Source organism: Carcharhinus amblyrhynchos, chromosome 31, assembly GCF_965287045.1.
Source record: "Carcharhinus amblyrhynchos chromosome 31, sCarAmb.v2.hapA, whole genome shotgun sequence".
NCBI lineage: Eukaryota > Metazoa > Chordata > Chondrichthyes > Carcharhiniformes > Carcharhinidae > Carcharhinus > Carcharhinus amblyrhynchos.
The window spans coordinates 4,351,444-4,377,745 of record NC_137354.1 but is presented as its reverse complement, the minus strand read 5'-3'; positions in this window follow the sequence as shown (position 1 = coordinate 4,377,745).

The following is a 26,302-nucleotide window of genomic DNA, read 5'->3' as shown; positions in this document are numbered from 1 at the left end:
TGCTTCCACCACCTCCACTGGCAGCGTGTTCCAGGCACCCACCACCCTGTGTGTGAGAAACTTTCCCCACACATCTCCTCTCAACTTACCACCTCTCACCTTAAACCTGGGCCCTCTTGTAGTTGACCCTTCCACCCGGGGAAGAAACCTCTGACTGTCCACCCTGTCTACACTTCTCATTTCTGTCGACCTCTATCAGGTCTCCCCTCAGCCTCCGTCTTTCCGGTGAAAACATCCAAATTTATCCAAGCTCTCCTCATACCTAAAACCCTCCAGACCAGGCAACATCCTGGTGAAGCTACTTTGCAACCCCTCCAAAGCATCCACTTCCGCGTGGCGGTCAGAACGTAAGAACATAAGAAATAGGAGCAGGAGTAGGCCATCTAGCCCTTCGAGCCTGCCCCGCCATTCAATAAGATCATGGCTGATCTGTCGTGGCTCAGTTCCACATTCCCGCCCTCTCCCCATAACCCTTAATCCCCTCTCTTATCAAAAACCCATCAACCCGCGTCTTAAAAATATTTAACGAGGCAGCCTCCACCACTTCAACGGGCAGAGAATTCCAGAGATTCACCACCCTTTGAGTGAAGAAGTTCCTCCTCAACTCCGTTCTAAACTGCCCCCACTTTATCTTGAGGCTGTGCCCCCTAGTCCTACTGTCTTTTTTGAGCGGGAAGAGTCTCTCCACCTCTATCCTATCCATCCCATTCATCATCTTATACGTCACAATGAGATCTCCCCTCATTCTTCTAAACTCCAACGAGTACAAGCCTAGTTTATTCAGCCTCTCCTCATAGCTCAACCCCCTCAACTCCGGTATCAGCCTAGTAAACCTCCTCTGCACTCCCTCCAAGGCCAAAATATCTTTGCGCAGGTGCGGCGCCCAAAACTGCACACAGTACTCCAGCTGCGGCCTCACCAATGCCCTATACAGCTGCAGCAAGACATCCCTACTTTTATATTCAATCCCCCTCGCTATGAAGGCCAGCATCCCATTCGCCTTCCTGACCACCTGCTGCACCTGCAAGCGGGGTTTTTGCGACTCATGCACAAGGACCCCGAGGTCCCTCTGCACCGTCGCCTGCTGCAGTTTTTCGCCACGTAAGTAATAGTCCTTCCTACCATTATTCCTACCAAAGTGGACCACCTCACACTTGCCAACATTAAATTCCATTTGCCATTTCCTGGCCCATTTGCCCAGCCTATCTAGATCCTTCTGTAGACTCTCCACACCCTCCGCACAATTTGCCATTCCCCCAATCTTGGTGTCATCAGCAAATTTCGACACCCTACACTCGGTTCCCTCCTCCAGATCATCTGTATAAATGGTAAATAGCTGAGGCCCCAGCACCGACCCCTGGGGCACTCCACTAGTCACCATCCGCCAATCCGAATAGCACCCATTGACCCCCACTCTCTGCCTCCTATTTGACAACCAATCCTCTATCCACGCTAACACCCTACCCCCAACTCCATGTCCCTCGACCTTCTGCAATAACCTCTTGTGAGGTACCTTGTCAAACGCCTTCTGAAAATCTAGAAAGACCACATCCACCGGCTCTCCTCTATCCACCGCCCTAGACACATCCTCATAGAACTCTAATAAATTTGTCAGACTGCCGGTAGTATTCCAGATGTGGCCTAATTAAAGTTAGTAATGTGGACTGGCTTGTCACTCCACCCAGTGGCTCAGAGCTTTACAGGATGAACATGACAGTTCCAAAGTTGAGCTGGCTATTGCTCACTCAGCCAAGATAAAGGAAAGAGAGAAAGGTTTATAAAAGTTGGACTCACACTGCCGGTTTACCTCACCGCTAAGAAGTCCCTTAACGTGGTGCAATGCAAAAATCCCAGATTTATGTTTGAATATAATTTCTTGCTTGCTATTTATAGTTGTCCAAAATGCTAACAGCTGCTTCTTCTGTTATTTTCCCATCAACTGACATTTTGCATTTTGATTTCTTCAACTCTCTGGAGCAGAGTTCAATGGACACCTTGTACCATTCGCAAGATGACGTGCTGACGAGTTTGGCTCATAAAATCTCTACCGATTGTCAAAAAAAATGATATTCAGTGCTAACATCTGCACCACCCCCACCCCCTAACCACCCCCACTGCCCACAACCTACCCCCTTCCCTCCCCAACACCACGCTATCCACTATTCACCAAATTCCTTCTGTAAAAATCAGTTTTTTCAAATCTAATATCCCTGGTTAACACTTCCAAATCTACAGAGGCAGCTGAGTTTTACAGGAAAGACATGTTTAAATCACGCACAGCAGCGCAGATGCCAAACACGGTAAATTTCTGGTGTTTACACTGGCTGTCACTTCCCACTCAATGGCAGAAGCAGCTGGCTGGAATCAACTCTCGCCACGTTCCTTGGCTTACCCTTTGCATTTGTATGTCTACCTCCCTGGGCTAAATCTTACAAAGATCAAGGAAAGCTACTTTGTAATGTTTCCGTTGATTTCCACGAGTGTTTTCCTTCCATTTGATGTATGCACGCCACTCTCTGCAATAAAAAGGCAACACGTTAGAAGTCTAATTGTGAGCTGAGAGCAGTCACTACGTTAAAGTCAATTCAACAAGACTTGAATTTCAGTCTTTCGTCCAACCCATTCCCATCACAAACCATTGAACAGTTGCCCCCCTGATTTTTTGTCCCTCCAAAGGGAATTACGTTGAGGCTTTGCAGTCAAAAAGAAGTGTCCCATGTGTTACAAAGCTGTCATAGAAACCATAGAATCCCTACAGTGCAGAAAGAGGCCATTCAGCCCACTGAGTCTGCACTGACAACGCATGCCCTATCCCCAAAATCCCACATATATACCCTGCTAATCTCTCTAATGTACGCATCCTGGGATACTAAGGAACAGTTTAACATGATCACCAACCTAACCTGCACATCTTTGGGCTGTGGGAGGAAACCGGAGCACCCGGGGGAAACGCATACAGCCATCAGGAGAATGTGCAAACTCCACACAGACACTGACCCAAGCCTGGAATCGAACCCGGACCTTTGGAGTTGTGAGGCAGCAGTGCTAACCACTGTGCCACTGTGTCATCTCAGTCCCATCACTCTCAACGAATTGGAGTAAGTTCGCAACTCCAGGTTAGTACTTCGCCCCCCCCAATCCGTCAGTGTTTCAGAAAGGAACTTAAGTGTGTTTATTGATACAGAGCATATTTTCTGATACGCAGTCATGGGGTGAAGAAAGGGATCTAGAAATGATTATTTAAAAGGAGGGTATGAGGAAACCTGGAGGTCTTATGGCACAGAGGATAGAGTCACTTCCTCCAAGCCAAGAGCTTTAGGTTCAAGACACCAACACCACCCCAAGATTTGCTGGCCAAGGAAGGTGTGTTAACAATCTAACCAAACACGTTGAGTATCGACCTGCAAATTCCCTCCAATACCCGCCAATGACAGGTGGGAAGAGCAAGAGGGATTCTTGGTCAGTCATTGATGGAAAGAAATTGGAAACTGGACCATCAATGCCCATAGCTACAGACTGCAACATGGGTGTAAAAGTGTACGTTGCCACAGCAACTAGAAGTCCCTGACTAAATTGCAAGTTTAAACAAGAGAAGAAAGACCTGTAGATATTTGGAACCAGGTGGTGTTCGGTTTGAATTCTTTTAAGATCCGGGTTAATTAGTTAACAAACTGGTCTTGGTGACTTTAACATTTCTGTTGAAAGTGAACCTGGGAAACATTGATGTTGATGGAGCCTTCCTTTCAATACATAGAAACATTAGCACAAACTAGAAGCAGGAGGAGGCCATTTGGCCCCTCGAGCCCGCTCCACCGTTCATTTTGATCATGGCTGATCATCGAATGAAATATCCCGATTCCTACTTCCCCCCAAATTCCTCAATCCTTTTAGTCCCAAGAACTATATCTAATTTCTTCTTGAAATCAGACAATGTTTTTGCCTCAACTACTTTCTGTGGGAGTGAATTCCACACATTCACCACCCTCTGGGTGAAGAAATTTCTCCTCACCTCAGTCCGAAGAGGTTTACCCCTTATCCTCAAAGTAGTCCTGGATTCCCCACCATTGGAACATTCTTTTTGAATTTACCCTGTCTCACCCTGTTAGAATTTTATAAGTTTCTATGAGATCCCCTTTCACTCTTCCAAACTCCAACGAATATAATCCTAACTGACTCTCCTCATGTGACAGACCTGCCATCCCAGGAATCAGCCTGGTAAACCTTCACTGTACTCCCTCTACAGTGAGGACATCCTTCCTCAGATAAGGACACCAAACTGCACACAATACTCAAGATGTGGCCTTACCAACACCCTATACAATTTCAGCAAAACATCCCTATCCCTACGCTCAAATCCTCTTGCTATGAAGGCCACCATTTGCCTTCCTTATTGCCACTGTACCCGCGCATTTACTTTCAGCAACTGATGCACGAAGGCACCAAGCTCCCACTCAGTATACACCTCTCTCAATTTACACCCATTCAAGTAATAACCTGCCTTCCTATTTTTGCAATCGATGTGGATAACCTCATGTTTAGCCACATTATACTGCACCTGCCAACTTAATCTATGAGCAAGTCCAGTCAACAATGACAACAGCCTTTTCTGGGTATTTGTCTAGTCTGTCATGTTGCTGGGTACATTCCATTTCACTGCATAGCTGTCTACCTGTGTGTCCAAGAGAATATTGGTAACAGCCCATTAAATGGCCATTAGGCATTATAGCAAAACAAGTGTCAACATACAGTCTTCACATGGCCATGACACATGACTTCAATCAAATATTTTGATTTAAGCAAACACTTTTGGATAATTATAAACATCTGCACACATTTTTCTCATCAACATTTTCCATAACTAATCCCTCTGTCCACATTGCCAATAACAGCTGCACATATAAATGTGGCACATCAGCCTTGCACAGTCCCAGTGATGTGGGAGATATAATTAAAATGTGACAAGTTTACATAGCAAATTTCCATTGTAATTCCTGTATGGAACTTACTTTCATGTGGTGTGGGCATTGCTGGCAAGGCCAGCATTTCATTTGATTTGAGTTGATTTGATTTGATTTATTATTGTCACCTGTATTTGTGTAGAATGAAAAATATTGTTTCTTGTGCACTTTAAACGAAACATACCGTACATAGAGTAGGAAAGGAGAGAGTGCAGAATGTAGTGTTACAGTCATAGCTAGGGTGTAGAGAAAGATCATGTAATATAAGATAGATCCATTCAAAAGTCTGATGGCAGCAGGAAGAAACTGTTCTTGAGCCTGTGACCTCAGGCTTTTGTATCTTTTTCACGACGGAAGAAGGTGGAAGAGAGAACGTCCGGAGTGCGTAGGGTCCTTGACTATGCTGGCTGTCAATGGGTGGTGTAGACAGAGTCAATGGATGGGATGCTGGGCTTAACTCACAACCTTTTGTAGTTCCTTGCGGTCTTGGGCAGAGCAGGAGCCATACCAAGCTGTGATACAACCAGAAAGAATGCTTTCTATGGTGCATCTGTAAAAGATGAAGAGAGTTGTAGCTGACATGACAAATTTCCTTAGCCACCTGAGAAGGTAGAGGCTTTGGTGGACTTTCTTAACTATTTGTTGCCCATCCCTAATTGCCCTTGGGCTGAAGAGCTTGTTGGGTTAGTAACATTGTGGGGCAGGGGAAACACCCACATTTTGACATAGTCAGATGGGAGTGGTAGAGTATTGTGGTGAGTCTGGCAGCAATCAGCATGAGGGTAGTACCTACTCAAGACTGTATCCTCTATACACACAGACACACACATACATATAATGATGTGTTAGTAATACACAGTTATTGCTCAACCCTCAATCCTTTGGACCTGTGAATGAGACGATGACTGGAATTTTACCACCCTGCCCACCACAGGAATTGGAGCAGGCAAAGGACAGAAAGGGAAGGTTCAACTTCAGATGACTTCTCTACCTCACCTCGACTCTTCATTTTCATTTTATTTAATTTTTTACTGTTCTCTACCTTTTATCTCTTTATTGTCTTTTTTCATTTTTCTTCCCCCCCACTCTTTCCCCCTACTTTGTCCCGCCTTTCCTTACCTTTTCTCCCTCCTTGCTTGCTCCTTTGCTTCCCCTTTTCTAAATTCTACCTCTCTTCCACCCACCACCGCCCCCCCCCCATTTCCATCTGTCACAGTTTACCCCTTGATTTCAGTTTCTCTGCCATTTGGGAATTCACATCTTCTATTCTCTCTATGGGCTGCCATTAGCAGCCTTTCCCCTGGTTTCTGTAGCTATGATTCATCTTTCATTCCCTCCCCCTGCAGTATAAATATCTCCCACTTTCCATTCCTTTTAGCCTTGTCAAACGGTCATCTGGATTTGAAACATCAGCCCTTTTCTCTCCTTACAGATGCTGCCAGACCTGATGAGATTTTCCAGCATTTTCTCTTTTGGCAATGGGAAGGTCCATTGACCTTGAGTGGGGTTTTACAGTTTCAGGACGAGCTAGGCTGTAAAACTGTGCCCACAATCTTATTCCCCATCTTCCACCATTTTCCGTTGGGAAAAAGATACCAAAGTCTGAGGTGGCATACCAACCGACTCAAGAACAGATTTTGCCATCAGACTTTTGAATGGACTTACCTCAAACTAAGTTGATCTTTCTGTACACCCTAGTTATGAGTGTAACCCTACATTCTGCAAGGTGTCTTTTCATTCGCCCCTATGTACTCCATGAATGGTATGCTTTGTCTGTATGAGCGAGAAACAATACTTATAAAACTAATACAATATTATTGTCACGTGTATCATAAATCAACACAAAAATGTACAACCTTACAAGAACATAGTGCAAAATTATTATACGTTGAAAAACGTTGGGTGATTCCATAAACTGTGGAAAGAAATCTTTGAAGATCCTTTCCTAGCACTGCCTATTCTCAGTCTTTGAGGTTTGATTCCATTTCGAAAGCTGCCTTGCTGAATGACCTGGTGATACGTTTGTAGCGTTTGTGATTCATATTGGAAAAAAGCAACATGTAGAAAGCTGCATTTAACTTCTCCAGAACACACGTTCTTGCTTGGGGCAGAATTAAAAGAGGTTATTATTCTAAAAATAAAATGACCTACATTTATAAAACACACTATAATCTCTCTGAAATATCACAAAGCATTCCAGGGACAATAACTGACTTGTAACTGTGGTGAATGTTAAATAAGGAAACATGGTGGCCACACCCTAACCAACTATTCCAATTTCTGGTAATGTTAAAGTTTATTTACTAATCACAAGTAAGCTTACAATCACACTGCAATGAAGTTACTGTGAGACTTCCCTCGTCGCCACACTCCGGCACCTGTTTGGGTACACTGAGGGAGAATTTGGCATGACCAGCATGTCTTTCAGACTGTGGGAGGAAACCGGGGCACCCAGAGGAAACCCACGCAGACATGGGGAGAACATGCTGACTCCACACAGACAGTGACCCAAGCTGGGAATCGAACTCAGGTCCCTGGCACTGTGAGGCAGCAGTGCTAACCACTGTGCCACTGTTGGTCAAAGGTGAATGCCTGGCCCACCCACTGCAGGAATCATAGTGGGTGGATGTGGAGAGTGGGGGGAAGGGGGAGGCAGACCACGCGAAGGTCCTTTGATCTCTGGCAGGATTTTCCAGTTTTGGGGTGAGTGCGGCTGGAAATTCCCACCCACAATGTTGATCTGAATGAGCAGATTTTTCACAAGTCAGCTGGAGAATGGCTTCAGCTGCAGCTTTATTCATGAATGATCCGCTCACCAATTGACTGAATCTATTTAATAGCACGATCACGTCTCAGGGTCTTACATGGTAACACGGGAGATAGGAGCAGGAGGAAGCCATTCAAGCCTGCTCCGCCATTCATCACGACCATCGTCCAACCCAGTAGCCTAATCCTGCTTTCTTCCCGTAATCTTTGAGCCCATTCACCCCAAGTGCTATATCCAACCACCCCTTGAATACATTCAATGTTTTGGCATCAACTACTTCCTGTGGTAATGAATCCCACAGGTTCAACACTCTTTTGGTGAAGAAATGTCTCCTCACCTCCATCCTAAATGGTCTACCCTGAATCTTCAGACTGTAACCCTTGGTTCTGGATTCCCCCACCATCGGGAACATCCTCCCTGCACCTACCCTGTCTAGTCCTGTTAGAATTTTGTAAATCTCTATGAGATCCCCCCCTCATTCACCTGAACTCCAGCGAAAACAATCCGAACCAGAATCAGCCTGGCAAACCTGCACTGCACTCCCTCAAGGGCAAGAACATCCTTCTTCAGAAAAGGAGACTAAAACTGCACACAATACTCTAGGTGTGGCCTCACCAAGGTCCCTGTATAATTACAACAACACATCCCAGCTCCTGTACTCGAAACCTCTCTCAATGAAGGCCAACATACCATTTACCTTCTTTACCGCCTGCTGCACCTGCATACTTACCTTCAGTGACTGGTGCACAAGGACACCCAGGTCCCTCTGCACAGTCCCCTCTCCCAATTTACAGCCATTCAGGTAGTAACCTGTCTTCTTGTTTTTGCTTCTGAAATGAATAACCTCACATTTATCCAAATTATACTGCATCTGCCATTGGTTAGCCCACTCACCCAACCTGTCCAGATCATTCTGAAGTGTCTCTGCATCCTCATCACAGTTCACCCTCCCACCCAACTTGGTATCACTTGCAAACTTTGAGATGTTACATTTTGTTCCCTCGTCCAAATCATTAATATATATTGTGAATAGCTGCGGTCCCTGTGGCAGCCCACTAGTTACTGCCTTTATTTTTGAGTGTGGCATGATTGGTTCCTCAAAACCATAGTGTGGCTCCAACTCACAAGTTGTCAAAATTAAAACACAGCGCCCATCAATTTGATATTCTGGGAACGAAGAATGAGCCTGTTGTTATGCAACTGTGTCGAATGGAAGCTCAGTACCAGCCAGGGACAGACAAGAGTACTTCATCACCTCAGAGTAATGAACATCTCACTTACCCAACAGGACAAGTGGAAGCTTTACACATGTCTGCCAACAACCAATTAGATAGATTTTTGTTTGATCAATAAGGAGCAAAGGGAAGTGACCATAACACATTAATAGTTGTCCTGATTTCAATGTAAAATGTTAGGTGAATCTCTGTAATGTCTCCTTCACCTTTATGGTTATTAGTTACTTCGATAGCTCCCCACAACATGTCAATAGTGATTTGTTCATCCTCTTTTGTGATGCCTATTTTGTACCAATTAAATGAATAAGAGACTGTTTATTTTCTTTAATCATCAGTGTGCTGTAGAGATGGAGACTAGCAGAGCCAAGAGTTACAATTAGTCCGCTTTCTCAAGCCTAAGTATTGTACCCATCTATAACCATTTGGGTTAGATTCTGACTGATTATGGGCCAGATACTCCGACCTTGCCCCCGCAGCTGGGATTCTCCAGTCCCGCTGCAGTCATTGGTGATTTGACTGATTGCCGAATTTTCCGTTCTCGCAGGCAGCAGTGCCAGGACGTGAACACCTGGAGAATTCCAGCCTAAATCAGGCATGCGCGGGGATCTGGAATTTCAAATCTGTGATCGATTCCGAGAAGCTTAAAGTTTATTTATTAGTGCCGCAAGTAGGCTTACATTCACACAGCAATGAAGTTGCTGTGAAAATCCCCTAGTCATCACTCTCCGGTACCTGTTCGGGTACACTGAGGGAGAATTTAGCACGGCCAATGTGCAAAAGAAAGCTATTCGGCTCATTGTGCACGTACTGGCTGTTTGAAGAATTGGCTGGAATTCTTTGGCCATTCAGACCAGTGGGATTCCCTGACCCCTTTGTTGGCACATCCCTTGCTGCGTGTTTCCCGGCAGTATGGGGTATCTTCAATGGAGTTTCCCATTGAAGACGGTGGGACCAGAAGATCCCACCAACAGGAAGAGGCACATTGAGTAAAATGCTGAGGGGAGGCCAGGGATTGTCATCCATGGGCTGGAATTCTCCAGCCATTCACGTCTCGCTGCCACTGCCAGCGAGGATGGGGAATTTGGTGCTCGGCCAAATTCCATTCACTGAAGCAGGATGGGAGAATCCCAACTGCGAACGAGGTCTGAGAGCCCCGGCCATTACCCAAATGGTCTCACTCACCTGTTCTCCCCCAGAGCCTGAGAGATTTTCCCACTTCGAGTACATTTCCAATTCTCTTTTGAAAGCTCCTGGTGAAGCTGCTTCCATCGTCCTTTGAAACAGCACATTCCAGATCATAACTACCTGCTCCATTAAAATAAAACTCATCTCTCCCTTGACTCTTTTGCCAAATACCTTAAATCCACATCCTCGGGTTTCCAGCTCTCCAGTCACTGGAAGCAGTTTCTCCTTCTTTCACTCTATCAAAATCCTTCCTAAAACGGGCGCACGGTGACACAGTGATTAGCACTGCTCCCTCACAGCGCCAGGGACCTGGGTTCAATTCCCAGCTTGGGTCACTGTCTATGTGTAGCTTGTATGTTCTCCCTGTGTCTGCATGGGTTTCCGCCAGGTGTTCTTGTTTCTTCTCAATCTGCCTTCTTCCAGTTGGAGAGCTTCAAGCTCAACCAGACATGTTTCTTCATTTCCTCATTTCAGATCATCTCCGAGGATGATCAGGATCACCTAACGTGCTGGCTTGGTGCATTGGCCATGCTAAATTCACCCTCAGTGTGCCCGTAAAGGAGCCAGAATGTGGCAGCTAGGGGATTTTCACAGTAACTTCATTGTAGTGTTAATGTAAGGCTACTTGTGACACTGATAAATAAAACGTAAACTTAATTTGGCACACCACAGCTAACTCTCCCCTTAACATTCTCTGCTCTAAGGGAAAAAAGCCCAGCTTCTCAAGGAGGAAAACCATGCAGACATGGGGAGAACATACAGACTCCACACAGACTGTGACCCAAGCCAGGAATTGAACCCAGGTCCCTGCCACTGTGAGGTAGTAGTGTTAACCCACCGTGTCACTGCGGGACAAGGGATGGGCAACAATTGCTGGCCTTACCAGGAAGACCATGAAAGGTTCTTTTAAAAAATCACTATGTAGCCCCGTGGATATGGAACAATGTTCTATACTCGAGGGTAAAGCACGTTGGAACAACTGTACCTTAAAAGCTCGGGAGAGCAACCATTCCCAGCCTCCATTTTACCAGAAAGGTAAAGGGTTAGAAATTCCAGAATGGGAATGGGACTAAGAAAAAATAACAAAGAACAGGCCCTTCAGTCCTCCAAGCCTTGCACCAATCATGATGCCTGCCTAAACTAAAACAGTATAACCTTACAGAGTCCCTATCCTTCCATTCCCATCCTATTCATGTATTTGTCTAGATACCCCTTAAATGCCACTCCCAGCACCTCCCTGGGCAGAGAGTTCTAGACATTCACCACCCTCGCACATCTCCTCCAAACTATTCCCCATGCTTCTTAACCCTACGTCCCCTTGTACCTGACTTTTCTACCCTAGGAAAGAGCTTCTGACCATCCACTCTGTCCGTGCCACTCATAATCTTGTAAACCTCTATCAGGTAACCCTCCCCTCACCTCATCCTCTGTCTTTCCAGTGAGAACAAATCTCTCCTCACAGCTAATACCCTCCAGACCAGGCAACATCCTGGTGAAGCTCACCTGCACCCTCTCCAAAGCATCCATATCCTTCTGGTAGAATGGTGACTAGAATTGTACACAGTATTCCAAATGAGGCCTAAATAAGGCTCTGTACAGCATAAATTTATACTCAATGCCCATATTTATACTCAATGGCCCTCATATTATTTGGACAACTATTTCAAACAGCCAGCCCAAGCATGATAGGCCAAATGGTACTGGACGATAGTGCAAGGCAACTTGCAGACTCCCTGAGGCAGGGGGTGACACTGTCGGGGGGCATTAAGAAGGGAGATGGATCCCCAGTGCTGGATTCTACCTCACTGGAACACAACACTATTTATTTGACATTGCTTCATTCTATCCTGACATTATTTATAGCTCTCTTTACAATGTGGCTGTCCTTGAAGTTTACTATTTAAATTTTTTTTTATGTATGCTGTGTTTAACCCAAGGCTTCGTATTTTAAATGTATTTTATTGGATGCGTGTCCCTACAGCTGTCCATGCCATTTTCCAACCATTGAATTTTTAATTTCCCACAAGGTTTACGACATTATTAGATTCAGCACTTGGTGCGACCCTTTCGAGAGAGGGGACTCAGATCCCTGTCTCAGAGTTATTACACTGCGAACAGCTGAATTTTTAAACGTTACCGGGTAAATGTGACATTGCCGCTCAGTCAACAATTTCAAGCTCAAAATCAGCAAGAAACGGACAGGCAGCAAGCAGACAGATTCAGCTGCACAGTGTCCATTCCTCGGGTGCTAACCATCCTCCTAAGTCTTCGACGTGGCAACAGCTGTTAACGAACCGAACCTACATCTCTCACTGCACCAATACAGGCAGAGAAACTAACAAGCATTGCCAATATCCAAACAGGCATGTCCACCATAGGCGGCACGGTGGCACAGTGGTTAGCACTGCTGCCTCACAGCTCCGGTGACTCAGGTTCAATTCTCGGCTTGGGTCACTGTCTGTGCCGACTTCGCATGTTCTCCCCATGTCTGTGTGGGTTTCCTCCGGGTGCTCCGATTTCCTCCTACTCTCAGGTGTGTGGGTTGGTGGATTGGCCAGGCTAATTTGCCCCTTAGTATCAGGGGGAACCAGCTGGGGTAAATGCATGGGGTTATCAGGATGGGCTTGTGGTTGGTGCAGGGTCAATGGGGTGCTTGCTCCCATCCCTCCAGCCACTGGCTCCGTTGGCTGTCCCAATGTCCCCCACACAACTCCCTCAAAATTTGCTCCTCATCAATGCAATTTGGCAAACCTTGAGCATTTTGCCCCCAATTCTCACCCCCCCCCCCTGCCCCCCACGCTGTCCCCATCAATGGCAAGCTTAGCACTGCAGGACTTCAGGTTATGATGTGGATATACCGGCGTTAGACTGGGGTAAATAAACCCAGTAAGAAGTCTGACAACACCAGGTTTAAGTCCAGCCGATTTATTTGATAGTAAACTCACAAGCTTTCGGGGTTTGCCCCTTCTTCAGGTGACTGCTTACGGACTTCAGGTCTGCAGTGTCACCCGCCGTCTCCCGCAGCTCAACCAAACTTTCTGCCTGATGAACAACTTCAGAAGAATTGGTCCAACATTTCTACAAAGATTGATACACAGCTCGAAGCTGAGTTTATTCATTTGTATCTGCCTAAAGGACTGGTTTTGAGAGCGAGTTGATGGTTTGTTTCAGGGCTTAGTAATGTAAAACAAAGAAACTAACTCTTCTAAAAAGCAACAAGAACACTGAGGTGAATTGGAGAAAAGCTCATGTACTTCTGAAGGTAGAACACAAGGAGAGAACGCAACTGATTGTGAAAAGATTCCCATTTTACACTCACCCCATTTCCTTTTCCACTGACTTGTAAAAGGGTAGTGTGGGAGCTTGAAGGGGGCAAAGGGGGTAGGAGGGGTGGGTAAGTCATTATTATCCAAGATATATCTATAGATACAGGGAATTTCTTAAATCTGAACTGCCAGTTCTTCCCAACTGATGAAGCGTGTTACAGAATCATAGAATCCTTACAGTGCAGAGGGAGGCCATTTGGCCCATCAAGTCTGCACTGACTCACTGACAGGGCATCCCACTCAGGCTCTTTCCCTGTAACCCCACTCATTCATCCTGCTAATGCCTGTAACCTACGTATCTTGGAACATTACAGGAGCAATTTATCATGGCCAATCCACCTAACATGTGTCTGATGGGGAGAAGAGTGAACAAGATGCAAAAGGACACCTTTTGAAGAGGACACAAGGAAAGGACCAATAAAAATAAGAAGTGAGGTCCTTAAAATCATGAAATGGTTCGATAGGTTAAGCACGGGATGGAATTTTCCTGATTGGATTGTAGAAGGTGGGATAGAAAATTTGGTGGGCTATGTAAAGGTCTGTTGATCATGGGTGGGAATTTCCGTGCTTGGGGCAAGCATGGCCAGAAAATCCCATCGCATGGAGAAAGTCTTTCCGGCTGTGGATCCATAAATATAAGATGGTCGGGAATAACTCCAGTTGGGAATTCAGGAGAAATGTCTTTACTCAGAGAGGGGGGGAGAATGTGGAACTCCCAGTGTCGGGACGGATTGAGGTGAGTAGTTAATATGGTGATGGAGAGAAGCGAATCGTTACAAGACAACACAAGATGCAACAGCATGGAGGCCATTTCGAGGAATCTGGAAAAACACATGAGGGAGAAAGGTTCTGGTGATAGGATGTGATGAAGCAGGGTTGGTGGGGGGTGGAGGGTGTTCATGTACAAGCTTGGACAAGTTGGACTAAACAGCATGTTTCCGTGCTGTACATTCTATAGAAGAAATGATGTAAGAATAACTAGCTCAATTGTGATTAATGAGATTGGGAAAATGTATTTCATCGCCGGTTTAAAATGCTGATTAATTGGTATTCATGGCCTGAAGGCCCTTTGCTAAGTTCATTATCTTAAATTGGTTTTGCTGACAATTAGGGTGAAGTAGTTCACATATTAAAAAGGTCAGATTCGGACCATAGGGAAGGAAGAGTGTGATGGGCGAACCTGCTTCCCTTGTCCTTATATGTCACAGATGAGGTAAAATAAATAACACAAGGCATGCATTTATATAGCACCTTTTCCAACCTCTCAACACCCCAAAATGCTTGACGGGCAAGGAAGTCATCTTAGAATCCCTACATTGCAGAAGAGGCCATTCAGCCCATTCTGTCTGCGCTGACTCTGATAGAGTATCTTACTCATGATCCCCCCCCCCCCACCCCCCCACCACACCACCCCCCACCCCCGCTATACCGGAACCCAGCACTTTTCCCATGGGCAATCGATCAAACCTACCCATCTTGAGACATTAAGGGGTAATTTAGCATGGTCAATCCACCTAACCCCCACATGTTTGGACTGTGGGGCATGTTTGGACATGTTTGGAGCACCTGAAGGAAACCCATGCAGACACAGGGAGAATGTGCAGACAGTCACCCAAGGACGGAATTGCACCCAGTTGCCTGGCGCTGTGAGACAGCAGTGCTAACCACTGTGCCATCATGCCATCCATACTTTTGAAGTGCAGCCACTGTTGTAATATAGGGAATATGGCGCCCTATCAATGCACAGCAAGCTCCCACAGAAGAAACATGTTAATGATCAGATCACCTGTTCGTGCGTTGTTGATTGAGGGTTCAATATTGGCCAGAACATCATATTAACTCTCCTGCCTTTCTTCACAAAAGAACCACTTGAGGCCTTTTACACCCAACTGCAAAGGCAGATGGTTTAGGATTCAGCCAGTAGACAGTGCAGCACTCCTCCCAGTATTGTTCTAGAGTAAAACAACTCAGGAAGCCAACTGGAAAGGAATGATGTTTTAATTTATACAGCCTGTGATACATGCAAGTCCCATCTGGGACGATAGAACACTTGACCCGCTCAGGGGCCTGCTCTGTAAAGGACTCGGGGTGCCAGTTCCATCTGTTTAGCTAATTGCCTATTATAGAACTCGTACCCTCCGATTCCAGCTGGGAGGTTCATCAAGGATTCCCCAACTAAGTCCTGGGGGTTTCCACACTGAGGGCCCAATTTTACCATCGTATTGCACCCGTTTTTGGACACGAACACTTGGTAAAATCAGGTGTGAGGCGGGTAGTGCGGTCTGTGCCCACCTCAGTGCCAGTTCCCCCTTTACCAAGACCCGAAAATGGCTGCAAACGGGACTGTGCCCGAAATGGGTATTTGCATACATTTAAATTGACTTAATGGGCCGCAGACCCAACTTTACTGGCACCTCCCCCTTTACCACCGCATTCACCCATCCAGAATCAGCACAAAACAGACACACTCCGTATAAGTCTGATCTGCGTGCCCTATCAATGAGGGTTAGTGGGGAGGTAAGTGCCAAGTATCCGATAGGTCTGTGCTTGAACCCGGGGGGGGAGGTGGGTCTGCTGCCACTCTCCCTGAGATCAGGGGCGCCACGATCGGTCTGAGTGGTGGGGGTATGGGCGGGATAAAGGGGTCAGTATTGTTGTGGGGGCGGGGCAATATCTGTGGGGGCCAGGGGGGAGGCCTTATCCGGCCCGGGAGGGATGTGGCAGGGGGAGCAACATTCTGTCATTTTTTTTCTGCGCGTGCGCAATTGGAGGCTCCGATCAGAGCTGCAGGGTTTCGGGTGTGTTAAACTCCGCCCACAGGCTTGTGTAGCGTGATTTGGAATCGCTGATATTTTTCAGGCACAGTGCGTATGGAGGCGCCTGAGAACGGGTCTAAAAGTCAGACCTGAAACATTCCCAGCACTGGGAATCAAAATGGTAAAATAGGGTCCCGAGAGTGAGGCTCAGTTTCTGTGCTGGACACTCCGAGGGAGGGATTTGAAACCCCAACCCTCAGACTTGATGGACTGGGTCACAGCTAACACCAAGCTCTGAACCCTATTGTGGGTGTGTTCCATTGAGGAGAAACCCTTTTGGTACCTGTTGGCACTGCCCACAAAGGCCTGTGAATACTTCAACACAACCATTTATTAATAGACTAAACAGCCATGACAACTTGGGGCTACATGTGGAAGATTCCAGTAAAATATCATTTAGTTCCCTGGAAGTCAATGTTGAAACATAAATTTCCACACTTTTTAGGTAGAATGTCAAAGCCTTGGAGAGAGAGCAGTGGAGATTTCCTCAACTGGTATCAGAGATGAGAGAAGAGAAACTGAGGTCTTTCCCCCTGGAGCAGAGGGAGTGAAGGGGAGATCTCATTGATTCCCACAGTGCAGAAAGAGGCCATTCAGCCAATTAAATCTGCTCAGAATCGTACCCAGAGTTACTGCATAACCCACGTATTTGCCCCACTAATCCCCCTAACCTATATATATATTGGCACACTAAGGGGCAATTTAGCATATCCAATCAACCTAACCTGCACATCTTTGATCTGTGGGAGGAAACTGGAGCACCCGAAGGAAATACATGCAGACACAGGGGAAACAGTGACCCGCGCCCGGAATTGAACCTGGTGCCTGGCGCGGTGAGGCAGCATTGCTAACCCATTGTGCTACAGTGCTGCCCGTAATGGAAGTGCTCGCAATATGAGGGGCTTTGATAGAATGGTTAAGAAAAAACTGATCCCATTGGTAAGAGGATCAATAATTGGAGGACACAGATTTAAGATAATTGTCAGAATTGGGAAGGAGATGAAGAGAATATTTCCACACGGCAAGTGGTTACAATCAGAAATGCATTGCTCAGAAAGATAGAGGAAGCAGATTCAATAATCAGAGATTGCCCTTAAAGGATGCAACTTACAGGGGAAAGAGCTGGTGGAGTGGGGTGAATTGGATAATTCTTTCAAAGAGCTGGCACAGATCTGATGGGCTGAATGGCCTGTTTCAGTGCTGTAAGAGTCAGGCTTGTTTGCCTTGACTGTGTTACGTCTTGCCCTGTCTGATACTCCAATGTGAGGATCCATCTCTTTGAAGATTAGGGTGAAAGCTGATTAGTGAGCATCACTGACCTTTGATTTGATTTGATTTATTATTGTCACATGTATTAACATACAATGAAAAGTATTGTTTCTTGTGCACTGTACAGACAAAACATACCATTCATAGAGAAAGAGAGGGTGCAGGATGGAGTGTTACAGTCAGAGTGGTTAAGGAGTCTAGGTACTGAATGTGGGACAGTGCGTACTTAGCATAATGTTCCCCAGTGTTCGAGGTGAGAAGCCTACTTTGTGGTTCTTCAGAGCCTTACCTCGATAAGTACATCCATAACACTTTTGTTCTCACCAAATGGGCTGCTTTGCTGATGTAGGTTAGTTTGGATGAACTAGACGTGTATCTCCTACCCTTTCACCCCATGGACCTGAAGTTCTAGTTGTTTGGAAGCCAGGGTTCGAGGGGAGTGCATCGAGAAAAGATCCACAGTAGAGTTTAGCTAAACTCAGATCTCTAGACGCTCATAACACAGAGCAAAGCTGGCTGAAAAATTAAGATCTATTCGACGGGGTAAAGTATTTTATCGTGAACTCTTTTATGATGAAGGATTGAGGCAGCAGCCTGGTGTTCCCCTGCCACCACAGTTCATGAGACACAAAGGGAAGAAAGTACAACATTTACATTCAAATCAGAATACACCCTCGTCATGTTTCAAGGTCAACCGCAGAAATACACACCTCATTCGATGAACAAACCGGCACTTTGGGTTTCAGAGGTCGCTGCTGACTTGCACACTAAAGGGAAATGTCGAATCCCCACAATGTGGAGAATAGAGCAACTTCCTCGTTCCACTTCAGATATTTGCCCCCAGGCAACAAACATCTGAGACTCTGGCCAGGATTCTCTGATCTCGTTCGCCCCAACACCGCTCCCAGTGAGAACACAGAATCAGACACTCAGCCAAATCTCCATTCACCGCAGTGGGGCTGGAGAATTCCAGCCACAGGCAATGTCGGAGAATCCCTGCCATGAGCCAGCTCAGAGAATCCCAGCCACAGGATTGACGGATCACAGCTGTGGGTGAAGTCTGGGAATCCAGCCACAGGCAAGGTCGGAGAATCCCAACCACAGGATGTGGTTAGCGCTGCTGCCTCACAGCACCAGGAACCCGGGTTCGATTCTGGGCTTGGGTCACTGTCTGTGCGGAGTCTGCACGTTCTCCTCGTGTCTGCGTGAGTTTCCTCCGGGTGCTCCAGTTTCCTCCCACAGTCCAAAGACGTGCGGGTTAGGTGGGTTGGCCGTGCTAAATTGTCCCTTTGTGTCAGAGTGACTAGCTAGGGTAAATGCATTGGGTTAGGGGGATAGGGCCTGGGTGGGATTGTGGTCGGTGCAGAGTCAATGGGCTGAATGGCCTCCTGTAGGATTCTATGATATTGCAAGGATCGGAGAATCCCAGCCCCTATTAGCTTCATTCTTTCTGATGTAGTACTCAGGCGGAGACCTGGCTGAGAAGCAGACAGACCCCACGGCAGCTCAGAGAAGGCACACACAGAATCACACATCACACCTCTCCAGGTCAGTGTTTCCCGATTTGTCTTAACTCTCATCAGAAAAAGAAATGAATCATCAAATGCATTCTGAATCAAACGGAAGTAGGGAATGAGTTAGACGGTGTTCCCATTCTCTGCAACCTCTGTCCACGTGTTTGGGGGGAGGGGGTTGGAGTGTGGGGGGAAGGGAAAGGGGCAGTCTAAGAGGGTGAATTTCCTGCACTAACTTCTCCAGCTGCCCCGAAACCAGCAGCAGCTCCAGACCATAAGAATCATAGAATCCTATAGTACAGAGGGAGGCCATTCGGCCCACCGAGTATGCACCGACCACAATCCCATCCAGCCCCTATCCCCATAACCCAATGCCTTTACCCTAGCTAGTCACTCTGACACAAAGGGGCAATTTAGCATGGCCAATCCACCTAACCCACATCACCCACTGCCTGGACCTGCAGATAACACCCCCTGCCAGACCCAGGAGCAGGTTCACGAGGAGATCCTCCTCCTTCCCCACCCTCCTCCGCACCGGGTGCCCATAGATCAGGAGCGTGGGACTGAAGTGCAAACAAAACATCAATAAAAGAGGAATTTGAAAAGGTTATGCAGCCTACAACACATTACATAGACATGGTCCACAAACTCCACAAGGTGCCTCTACCAGGGAGCTCATACTCCAAGAGGCCCACCTTATTGAGGTCATTACAATAAGTTTTCTGAACAGCTTATAAATGGACGAGCAGTTGAATTTACCCTCTATGTGACATCAACCTTCAGGAAGATTTGTCCTGCCTCGCTCAGCCTTCAGTTGTGAATTTATGCTGCCTGTTTGGCGTGAGGGAGAAGCTGAGATAATTCCTCACTAGCACTAAGCAGGCAGTGTAGATGCACCATTAAATACCTCAGTCAACAGTTGACTTATTTTTCTAACAAGCTTATTTCAAGGCTCAGGAGATAGCGGCTCGTCAATGCTCAAAGCGTCGGCTTGTTGCTGCCTTTCTCCGGGATGGGTGGACCTATCACTTCTTCCCAGCACTTCCCACATCTTCAACATTTGCCCTTTCTTTGCTGTTGCACTTTTGAATGGCCAAATGTCATTAATTTGCACCGAGTTACCAAGCGCTTTTGATACAAAAGAAATGACAGTTTTTCAAACAATTGTGTTGGCAGTTGACTTTATTTATTTACTACTTCAGAATAGAAATCACCAGTCCGATCTTCTTCGTTTTGTATGTCTGTTGTTACATGACAAACAAACGATGGTACTATTGTCTCATCCATAAGACCACAAGACATAGGAGCAGAATTAGGCCACTCGGCCCATCGGATCTGCTCCGCCATTCAATCATGGCTGATATTTTTCTCGTCCCCATTCTCCTGCCTTTTCCCCGTAACCCCTGACCCCCTTATTAATCAAGAACCTATCTATCTCTGTCTTAAAGACACTCAATGACCTGGCCTCCACAGCCTTCTGTGGCAAAGAGTTCCACAGATTCACCACTCTCTGGCTGAAGAAATTCCTCCTCATCTCTGTGTTAAAGGATCGTGCCTTTAATCTGAGCTTGTGCCTCAGACTATTGTCTCATCCAGAATTGGAAGAACAATATTTTACTATTCATCCCCTTCAACTTACAGGATGGAATTTTCCAGCCCTTCCCTTCGGTGGGATCTTCCAGACCTGCAGAAGATAACCTCTATAGCGGGTTCCCCAGGCGAGCAAACCACGCAAAAACACCATAGACATCAGCGGGGCTGGAAAATCCTGCCGGCGGCCAATAGTAAACTGTTTCTACCATGGGAAACATGCCACAGTGGGGTTGGGGGTGGGGGAGCAGGGGGGGAACAATCCCACAGCACCACCACCCCCCCATAGATTTATTTTTTAGTTCTAAATTTCCTTAAAATGATATTGCAGAGGGGGAAAATTCCACGGTGACACAAAGCCAAAGATTATTGACAGTGGCGGTAATTGTCCGGCAAATGTCTCCCTCCTCAGGTTTCACTTCCTGGAGTCACATTTCCCGGTGGTTGGAGAATTGGCAAGAGTGATCATAATTTTATAGTCCAGAAATTTGTCTCCTTCAGTTGCTGCTGGTGTTCTGAAGACCAACCTGGGCAGATTCCTGGTTATTTCTGTTCCCAGCACTGATCAACAGGGAGAAACTTTCCCATCTCCAAGAGAACAGAATGTTGGTTAAACTGCCCGGCACCCCCGTCCCCAGTTCCCTGGTACAGAGTACAAAACACAGCCTAATCTCCTGTTATACCACATTCCTTACTTTCTCCTAGATCCAAAAATCTATCAACCTCTATCTTAAGGTCATAGAATAGATCATAGAATCCCTACAGTGCAGAAGGAGGCCATTCGGCCCATTGAATATGCACCATCCACAATCCCACCCAGGTCCTCTTCCCGTAGCCCTACTTATTTATCTCTGACATTCGGATCAATTTTAGCACAGCCAATCAACCTAATCCGCACGTAATTGGACTGTGGGAAGAAACCAGAGCACCTGGAGGAAACCCACACAGACATGGGGAGGACGTGCAAACTACACAGAGAGTGACCCGAGGCTGGAATTGAACCCAGATCCCTGGCGCTGTGAAGCAGTAATGCTGAACAGTGCCCCGTTAAATATATCAACGATGGAGCATTCTCAGCTCTCTGGGTAATGAGTTCCAAAGATCTGTAATGCTTTGAATGAAATAATTTCTCCTCATCTCAGCCATAAATGACCCCTCCGAGACCCCTCCACCCACCTATCACCCCACCCCACCCCACCTACCCCACCCACAACTACCCCGCCCCCCCGGCCCCCACCCCCCCACCCCCCGTGCCCCCCACGCCCCCACCAGCCCTCATTCTCTACTCCAGAACAATATAGGCCTAGTTACTCAGTCCTTATCGGGCAATTCAATTACTCGGCTGCCAGACTAGTGGAGGCTCACATTAAGGAAGGGAAACTGCATATAGTGAGACGAGGAGATCTGACTGGTTAGCCTCAGTTGGCTGGACGGATGGTTTGCAATGCTGAGCTACGCCAACATCACAGGTTCAATTCCTGTACCGGCTGATGTTATTCATGAAGACCCTACCTTCTTAGGGCAACACGGTAGCACAGTGGTTAGCACTGCTGCTTCATAGCTCCAGGAAACTGGGGTTCGATTCCCGGCTTGGGTCACTGTCTGTGTGGAGTTTGCACATTCTCCTCGTGTCTGCGTGGGTTTCCTCCGGGTGCTCCGGTTTCCTCCCACACTCCAAAGGTGTGCGGGATAGGTTGATTGGCCATGCTAAAAATTGCCCCTTAGTGTCCTGAGATGCGTCGTTTAGAGGGATTAGCGAGTAAACATGTAGGGATATGGGGGTAGGGCCTGGTGGGATTGTTGCCGGTGCAGACTCGATGGGCCGAATGGCCTCTTTCTGCACTGTAGGGATTCTATAACTGGCTTGAATGAGGAGACAGGGATACTTCACACTCAATGATAGATGAAATAATCGATGAAGTGTGTGATTGGTTGTGTGGTATCATTGTGGAGGCGTCCATTTTCATCATCACTCTGATTTGAAGAATGGATTTACTTTTTAAATTTTATTCTAAGGTTGTTTCGAAGTATTGGGAAAAGATGACCGCACAGGACTGGCTCTTTTTAGTACTGTTGGTTTTCGTATTCACTTCATTGCTTCGATGTCTTTCACCTTGTCCCTTCCCTCTCCTGAGTGGGAAGTGTGATTTCTTCATACCTTAAGGCGTTAAAAGAACAGAATTACTTTCAATTACACACAGCACCTTATCAGATCTTTCAGAAACCACTTCAATCGGGATGAATACAAATTAATTTGTGCGGTTGCTGTTCTTCCGTGGGTGGTCACATTGTTTACAGCAAAGTCATGCAATTGATGAGGAGAATGGCATTTTATATTTAGAACTGCTGCTTTCCGGTTTGTGCATTACCTTTAATAGGACTGAATAAAAAAAAACAGGAAATGGAGGAATACCTTATTATGCACGAGGAGACTGTCTTAACAAATGGTTTCACAATGACAAGAATATCTCCTTTCCTTGTCAACCCTGTACCAAACTATACCCACATCTAGCACTCTGCCAGCTGTTAATACGTTAATGCTCTTGTGAAGCACCTTGCAAGGTTTTGCCACAATAGGGGTGCTATATAAATGCTTATTGTCATGGTAGGGGTGGCACAGTGGTTAGCACTATTGTCTCAATGTGCCAGGGACCAGGATTCAATTGGGGGTCACTGTCTGTGAGGAGTCTGCACATTCTCCCCGTCTCTGCGTGGGTTTCGTCCGGGTGCTTCGGTTTCCTTCCACAGTCTAAAAGATGTGCGGGTTAGGGTGCATTGGTCCTGCTAAATTCTCCCTCAGTGTAACCTGAACAGGTCTTTTTGACATTATCTGTTTTTTATTTCAGAATTCCAGCAGTTGCAGTATTTCACTTCCCTCGTAGTGATAAATATGGCATGGCTAAGGGGTTTTTTTAAATATTATTGTCACAAGTAGGCTTACATTAACAATGCAATGAAGTTACTGTGAAAATTTCTGAGTCACCACACTCTGGCACCTGTTCGGGCACACTGAGGGAGAATTTAGCATGATCAATACACCCTAACCAGCACGTCTTTTGGACTGTGGGAGGAAACCGGAGCACCCAGAGGAAGCCTGTGCAGACACGGGGAGAATGTGCTGACTCCATACTGTCATCCAAGCCGGGAATCAAACCCAGGTCCCTGGCGCACTGAGACAGCAGTGCTAACCACTGTGCCGTTGTGCATTACATGATACTGAATACCTTAATCTCCACTTATACCATGCACAGAGCAAGGGTTACTTAATAAAAACATTTAAATGACTTTGAAGCATTACCTTTGTCTGTCCATGCACTGATAACTGAGAATGTTCCAAAAAATACTCGTGAGATTAGAACGCTTTGCCTGACATATCAAGAATTTTCAAGTTAATTATTCCTCAGTTTCACTTGGGCTGGTCTTTAGTATAAAAGACGATGGGATGACCTTTGGGATCCATCATCCGAGAGTATAACATTGGTAATGAAGACAGACTATGGATCTGCTGTGGTGTATTGATCAAATCACAAGGAGACAAAATGTAATTTAGTGAAATCTGATGCAATTTAGCAGGCTTGAGAAAGTTACTCAGATAACACCTTCTTCAAGAAGACAGGAATGAAGATGTCACAAAATAGGTCAAAATGTAACATTAATCAAATTCACACATTGGGGGTGACGGAAACGACTTCAGGTATAGCCTGAAAGATTGCCTCGTATTGTCAGGTCTAGTCTTAACACGAAGCTACTCAAGCAGAACTACTGGTGTCTGACACTGAATCCCAAAAGGGAAAAGATGAGACGTGTCCTCTCCTCCCCAGCACCCTCCCTGCTATCAGCTTAGCCCCTGATTTTAGACCCAGGCTGAGTGTCCCGTACAGGAACTGCAGCACAGCAAATTGAAACTGCCGGGAGAGCGAATGCTCCAAAAGAGCTAAATGAGCTGTCAGTGAAATCACTTCTGAGAGGCCACTGTCCCTTCACCAAAACAGATTTATTAACAATGACCTGCAATACTCAGGCAGGTACTTCCCAGGACAGAGGATTCATTCCGAGTGCCGGTGATCAGACAATCCACATTTCTTTGATTTGATTTGATTTGATTTATCATTGTCACATGCATTATTATACAGTGAAAAGTATTGTTTCTTGCATGCTATACAGACAATATATACTGTACGTAGCGAAGGAAAGGAGAGAGTGCAGAATGTAGTGTTACAGTCATAGCTAGGGTGTAGAGAAAGATCAACTTAATATATTGTAGGTCCATTCACAAGTCAGATGGCAGCAGGGGAGAAGCTGTTCTTGAGTCAGTTGGTACGTGATCTCAGACTTTTTCTCAAAAGAAGAAGGTGGAAGAGAGAATGTCCGGGGTGTGTGGAGTCTTTATTTATGAAGTACACAACCTGTGTCTGTCAACACTCTGTACAAACTTATCGTATCGTTAGCATCTCAACAGCCTTGGAACTTCTGGAAAATTCTTAAATGAATTCTAAGATTCCCACCTCAATCCCATGTCCTCATCCACACCTGGACTAACTTCATGAAGCTCCATTTTAATGCAACTTCCAACTCTGGAGGAGGCCATTCAGCCCCTTGAGGCTGTTCCAACATTCAATGGATCATGGCTGATCTGCATCTTAATTCCATCCACCTCGATTCCATTATTCTTAATGCCCCTGCCTAATGAAATGTTATCAATGTCCATTTTGACATGTGTAATTAACCCCCAGCCCCCACAGCTTCTCAGGGAGAGTATTCCAGATTCCCACTCCTCTTTGTATGAAAAATATTTCCTAATATCACCCCTGAATGCTATTAAATTCCAGAAGCTGTTTGGATGGGGAGCGAATGCACATTCCCAGGGCATTAGCCTGATTTTCTAGATTACTAGTCTCACGACATTGCCATCTCCCCCACCAACTGCAGCCTGCACACTCTTGTACAACACGACAGGGTGGCACGGTGGCACAATGGGTAGCACTGCTGTCTCGCAGCGCCAGGGACCAAGGTTCAATTCCGGCTTCAGGTCACTGTCTGTCTGGAGTTTGCACATTCTCCACCGTGTCTGCGTGGGTTTCCTCCGGGTGCTCCCGTTTCCCCCCACAGTCCAACGATATGTGGGTTAGGTTGATTGGCCATGCTAAATTGACCCTAGTGTCAGTAGGATTAGCAGGGTAAATGTGTTGGGTTAGGGGAATAGGGCCTATTTGAGATTGTGGTCAGTACAGACGCAATGGGCCAAGTGGTCTCTTTCTGTACTGTAAGGATTGTACAAACATCTGCACCAATCACATTCACACATCATGGCCACAAGTCTCCAGCCACTCATGCCCGCCCCCACTGAATGCAGCGCTCAGCCAAATCTCCATTTGTCGCAGCGTCTCCAGAGAATCCCAGCCGTGAGCAAGGTCGGAGAATCCGGCTCCATGTTGTCTTTCTGAAGTTTTCCTCCTTGAAGTTCCAACTTCAAAAACCTCCTTGCTGCCAACCTCTTCAACCTGAGCTCCAGTCAGCTACTTGAGCTCCTTTCCCAACTCCCGATCGTCGAAGAGTCTCAGCTTTCAATTCCCCTTGGTCTCCTTGGAGCCAGTTCCTGAGGCTTCACTGTGAACCTGGATCAGAAGGAGGCCTGTCACATA